Raw genomic sequence first — 6914 nt, 5'->3', positions numbered from 1 at the left:
ATACATGCAATAGCATTTGTTTTTATTGAGATTTTGCGAGAACCAAGTGGTATTTTGACGATAAGATAATAGAAAGCCAATAACACTACAAGAACATGACTTCAATACATTGACATTGTAGTACTTGCTATACTAAAAATATTCAAAGATGGGTATCTTGAGTTAAATTACAAGATGTATGAATGAAGGAGGCACTCGGGTAAGAAATGGTGTCGCTAATGAAAGATTAGAATTAAGACATATCTCTGTATTTCATGTGGTGTACTGACAAATGGTGCAGTTTGTTAGCAATTTTGTACATAGTTGGTGTGTCATGTTTATTCATACATCTTGCTATATAAAAGCGAGTGAGAGAGGCATTGATTGTGACATTAGAGTGTTGTATATCTATAGAATATGTGACCCGTCACAGCAAAACCAGGTACATGTCGCACAGAAGATGAGCCCAAATGACACCAGGAGATAATGGAAGAAATTGATGTGCTCATATTTTACAAAAGGCAGACAATAGATAAATGAACAAACAGTCCGTCTCAACCTGCCAAGCTCAGAGCGACATGCGCCTGGTTTTGCTGTGACGGGTCACATATACAAAGTTTACATAAAACAAGATTTGTATGTTTATTTAGGAGGAGTACAAAAGTTGTATATAAAATGCCGACTTCATAATGATTTATAGGACACAAAATTTGACATGACAGCATTTTATAAAATATGAATAATCTATAATGAGAATAGTTTTGTAGCACCAATGATTTGAAAATACTGAATTTATTTATTGCATGAATAGAACACAAAAAACAGGATGATTACATGATTGTCACATGCGTGAAATATATTGTCATGGATGGGCATTGGGAACAAAAAGAATTGCTGTTATCAGCTGCATTGGTAGCGATTGCTTTAGCTGATTTTCAGAAACTGACAGGAATGAGAATGTTGATATAGTGTTGAAAAAATATTTTTATAACATACATTGCATTCAAATAACAGTAAGAAGTAGACGAGTACTAATTTCGCACACTTGAAAATATATGGACATTGACTGTCACTGGTAGTGGTAGTAGAGTAATTACATGCCATCAGCAGCACTAATTCAGACAGTTTCCGCTGTGCTTCAGTAACTGACTGGAATGACTAAGTTTGATTGTGCTGAAATGATACATAATAACGTACATTGCATAAACAAAATGATTACAAGATTTGTACTGTCTTGAAATATATGGACAGGGACAGTCACTGGAAGTTTGACATGCCATAAGTTGCACTGCTCCCGACAGTTTTCACTGTGCTTCAGTAACTGACTGGAATGACTAAGTTTGATTGTTCTGTATTTGCCTCCATTTGGATTTTGTGAACAAAAGTTACTAACCTTGTGTAATTGAAGTGTCGAATTCGCCTTGGTCGAAATGATAATACAGTAAATAAATCTATTGAATGTTGCTGAAAAGAAAACATTTACTACGTTAGAAGCCATGTACATGATAACACCACCACCACCATTATCAATATCATCACAAGTCAACTGGGGAATATGTGTGATATTTGTTCAAAACTTGCGTATATGGTATTTGCAGGTCTATTGTATTGTAACATATTTTTTCACTTTCAAAATTAACTTTTTTACTAGAAATTATGAATCAATACTAATCGTAAGAAGCGTATGAAATTACAGAAGGCCTTCGTCGAAAAATGTAATGTACTTGTACTCATTCGTGTCATTAAACCTGAAAGCAGCACAGCATAACAGTGAAATTACCGCGACATCAATGGATGTCAAACTAACGTAGTGACGTAAATTTGAATTCGAAGTGCACAATTTCACAATTAAGGTTTTGAACACATTGAGAACTGAAAAACTTCATACAAATGCTTTCACACCAATGATATGATTGTGGCGCTCCTGATGAGGTATCGCCCTCTGCCAAGCAGCTTTGGTCGTAACTAGGGTAAATGTTTTTTTCAAGTGATATGAGCGATGCAATACCTTAGTTACCACCAGCGCCACGTAGCAGTCAATGAAGTTGTGCTGGTACCCCATTAACGTCATGCTTCAAATTTGAAGAAATTAATATTACCTTCATCAAGTACGTAATATTACACCAGGCCTTTGTCGAAAATGTAGATCTCGAGGTCTAACTGTAATGAAAGAAAACATCAATGTGACAATATGGTCTACTATGTATGAGGGGGAGAACGGGTATTTTCGGGACACTGGGATGGGCCGAAAATAACTGTCGGGATTCGGGATAGACACCATTATTTAAGCGGGTTTCGAGACAAGCCGTGTTTTGCGTCACGATTCGGCTAAAATTGCGTATTGGGAAACGGGATAAGCCTTTTTTCCTAATGGGACGTCGAGACAGTTACCCCCCCCCCCCTTCCCCGTTCCGGTATCCAGTCAGAACGGCCCCTGGTCAAAACGGGCCCGCTTTAATAGAGTCAAAACGGCCCCGAGTCAAAACGGCCCCGGGTCAAAACGGCCCTTGGTAGTTTAGTGGTAGTAACTTATCTGAACTAGATAACTTTTTTTACTGCGTGCATGTAACCAGTGGTAACAAGAAAGCAAATGTTATGCACTTTTAAAACTTAGAAGTTGCGTTATCTGGTTTTTGGCCTGTTCGCCCATATTATTATTATTATTATTATTAATCTTCTCTACATTATTCTCAAAATGTAGGGCTAATGTAGGTCTACACCATGGAACTTTATTCAGGTCCGTGATCACACAGAAAAATATAAGATCATTAATTAAGCAAGGGGAATTAATCAAGGCTACTTTTCGTGATATTTGCTGAGGTTCCTTTTACCTTTAACTTCTAGACATCTATTTTGTTCAATAATTTTACATCTGACCAAATACATATAGAGTGAAGAGGGGTCGCACTGTCTCTTTAATCTTGTGACTGAGCTCATTGTGAACAGTGATCACATGCCAAAGGTGATATATATACAGTAAATGCTCAGTTACCTCGGGATAGGCCTACTTCAGATCAACTTAGTTTTTGGTATAAAATGGGGCCCAGAGAGGGTATTCATGTAAAATGTGACACTGATTTTTTAGTGAATAGAAGTGTACAGGCCTATGGTTGATTGGTTTTCTGAAAGAGGACTTGAATGAGACGTGTCCTTTGCCAAGGCCTGGGTCTATTTCATACTATTGTAGGAGAAAAAGAATTAACCCTTTCTTGTTTTTTAGTGAAATTGGTTTCAGTCATTCAATACGCAGACCTCTGACCAGTGACAATGATTACAACTTTTATCCACCTTTTCGTGTTGTTTGTACGTTTGGTTGTCTGCATGGATATGCCTAATGATGGTGAGGGTGATATGGAAGGTCATCGTCCTGGTACGTCTAGGCGACTCCATGGCTACCCTGTGGAGGCACGTCTACGGCATGCATTAGACTGTCAGCATGCTATTGAACATGGTCAGGTTTTGAATGTCGCAGAGTATGCAAGGAGGCATAGATTGGCCAATTCAACTTTGCGCGGATGGATTCAGGACATTGACCACCTCATGGACCAGGCAGAACACAATGCTCACAGTCGAAGGGTGCGCATTGATCATGATGGATTATGGCCTGAGGTTGAAGATGCCGTGCACTAGTCATTTCTTGAGAGGAGGCAGAGAGCTCTGCCTGTATCCAGGTCTGATCTTCGCCAGGATGCTGTTGTAGCCTTTGAAAATTGGTGGGGTGAGCTTCCTGTCGAAAGACAGGATGAAATGAGGCACCAGCGCTCTGAAAGAGTGAACTTTGTTGCTAGTGATGGGTGGTTGTCAAGGTTCATGGCCAGAAAGTGCATCACGTTTCGTCGAAAGACCAAGGATACTGCCACATTACCACGTGATGCTGAGGAGAGGGTGGCTAGATTTCAAGAGGAGGTACGGACTACTGTTCAGGAAAATAACGTCCACACTACTTTTAACTTTAATGAAACTTTTACCCAACTTGATTTTCCGCCAATGTATACTGCTGCAACAAAGGGGTCAAAGAACATTGATGTGCGGACATCGAGGGGGAACCCAAAACTGGGTTGTACGGTTGGACTTACAATTGGGTCAAATGGAGAGAAAGCTCCAGCTCATGTCATTTTCAGGGAACCCGGTTTTGTTAGGGAAATCAGAGCCCTGCATGACATACCAGAAAATGTAAGGGTAACGTCTTCAAGGTCTGGGTGGGAGAATGCAGGAACACTGCAGCACTGGCAGAAAGAAATCTTTTTTCCCTTTGTTGGAGACTTTAATCCAAATGAAATTTTGCTTTTGGTAGACAGATTTCGCCCACATCAGGCCGAACAATTCTGCCAGCCTCTGGTTGAAGCTGGTATTTTACTTGATGACATCCCTGCCAGATGTACATCTCTCGCCCAGCCTCTAGACCTAACCGTCATGAGGGGGTTTAAAACCTTGGTCCGTAAGTACTGGAAGGAATGGAAAACCCAGCATACTAATGCAGATGGACAGTGTGACAAAATCCCTCTCCTATCAGTTCTAGGAATTCTAAGTCATGCATGGGCTGATGTAAGTCCCAATGCAGCAATTCGGGGATTCCAAGTAGCTGGACTCATTCCACGTGAAAATGGACAATACGCCGATGCTCAGGCGGAAGGAGGTCTTCTCCTTGATGAAGATGAACTGTCTGATGTGGAAGAGGATATTGTGTTTCATGATTACAATGAAGACAGTGACTGACTTGTAACAGAAGTCTGAATTTGTCATAAAGTGTTGACTTTTCGGCTCATGAGACGCATTCCACCAATCAATGTTGAAATTTGGTCTTTTTTAGTGTTGTAATGAGTTGTCTAATGCCGACTGATTTTGACTTTTCATTCAGTGTTAGGATACACTCCAATGCAGACAAGAGTGACCTATTCACTTTTATTCTATTACTCAATGAACTCCCAAGGGGTCTGACTTGAATAAACGAAATGAGCATGATGTTCTGACTTCATGTTAATTTAAACACCTATTGAAACAGCTGTCACCATAAATAAGTGGTCAACTTTCTCTCCCCCATAAAGGCCTCACATTATGTGTTTGCAAAAATTGGCTGATCCCGAGGTAACTGAGCATTTACTGTATATATATATTTATTTATTCCTCCTATGCAGAGTAAGATATACAAAATAGTATACAATAAATTTAACAGAGTGTATGAGAAGTGAGTGCATTATTTACAGGTAATTTGGTAATTAATTGAGTGAGCTGGTTAATACCAGCACTCCATGTTGTCTTCTAGGTCGCAGCCAGGTATTTGCTTACCTAGCAATGTCTCTGTTAGATCATTGTCATTCATGTTCCACAGTGCCGCGGACACCTCTACGGAGCATTCGTCTACGGCTCTTTCCCAGAATAGGTCTCGCTTTACCGCGAGACCCGAGCACTTGCAGAAGAGATGTCGTGGTGTGTCCGTGTATGCGCTTTTACAATGTGAGCAATATATAGGCTCTTGCAATATGACAAATGTGTTCAGCTTTGCAAGAAAAGCATATCTATGTTTACTCCTCGGGTCCTTTTGGGCGGACAGCCAGAGGAGGGACGGAAAGTCCAACGTTTTCTCAATGTTCAGAATTCTGGTTAGTTCGCAGTCCTTGTTACACGCGGACACGAAGTTAACATTTTCATGAGTCTCTATGGCTAATCGTACAGTCGATTTCCAGACGGATTTGTGAGGGAAAAGAGCTGGGTCCGTGGCGGCTAGTTCTAAGTAATCCGATAGATGATATTTATATAACGTGTCCCTGAGCAAGGGAACATAGCCAATGCACTCCTTACTGCGGGTAGTTCTGTCCTGCATGGATAGGTACCTGAGTCTGAATACCGTCCACGGGAGTTTGCATGGCGCTTTACTTAAGGCTACAAGTTGACCAAGGAACTGGAGATGTCTAGCGTCCACTGAAGATTGAATACAATGGCTCCCGATCATTGCTTGAGCCACTAAAGTCCTAGTCATTCTCGGAAATCCTTGCATCCTTTTCAAGCAAAAGCGGTGTGCCCTTTCGAGGATCATCGTTTCGCGCGCCAAAGGTGATGCGAATTCACTGTCTCTTTGATATTTCGATTAACAATAAAGGAACGATTACTAATTACAGACGGGACCTAATTCAAGAATGAGTACTGTTCATTTTATCATCTCGTCACGATGACTATATAAACCCCCAAAATTCTCAAGATCTTCATCAGTTCATTCCAAGACTTCATCGCTGCTACAACTTGACGCTACTTATTTCATTAAAAACTTACGACCGAAGAGGATCCCTGCATCTCCTGCCGCAAGCAAGTGGAGAGACGACAACATGGCCTCCAGTGCGACGGATGTGACCAGTGGCAACACCGAATCTGCAATACGGGTATCAGCCAGAAAGAATACCGTACAGCTGTAAAATTGGACCAAGCGATCAGCTGGATGTGCCAACCGTGTCAACAGAAAAGTTACAGCTGGCTTAGCGTTGGGGAGCCCCAGGGAGAGAGTACACGATTGTCGCTGCCAAACGATGCTGAGTTACAAGCCGCCATGAACCAGTGGGTTGAAGATGAGCAAGAAGTTCTGGAAGACGACGAGCCAGCACCAGACGTACACTTCGACATGCCAAGTGAAACTGAGCTACAACTTATTGTCGACGAGTATATTGATGAGCAGCACCGGGGAGAACAGAGCACCAGCAGTGACCCCACCCTCGGCGAATTCGAAATTCCATCCGTTCTTCAAGAGTCATCCATTCGCGACCCAGATCCGATGCCATATGACAGAGCCGCAGCACCAACAGTTACGTACGAAATTATCCACGATGGGTCTCAAAAAGGAAAAGAAAAGCTAGCTGACAGCAACGGGTATCTTTACACAGTTAAGGCCACCAAGAGACAAAACGGAAACCGGACCTGGAGATGCAGCGTACGTAACAAGAATGTCT

Source organism: Lineus longissimus, chromosome 15, assembly GCF_910592395.1.
Source record: "Lineus longissimus chromosome 15, tnLinLong1.2, whole genome shotgun sequence".
NCBI lineage: Eukaryota > Metazoa > Nemertea > Pilidiophora > Heteronemertea > Lineidae > Lineus > Lineus longissimus.
Note: the sequence above shows the minus strand (reverse complement) of the source record.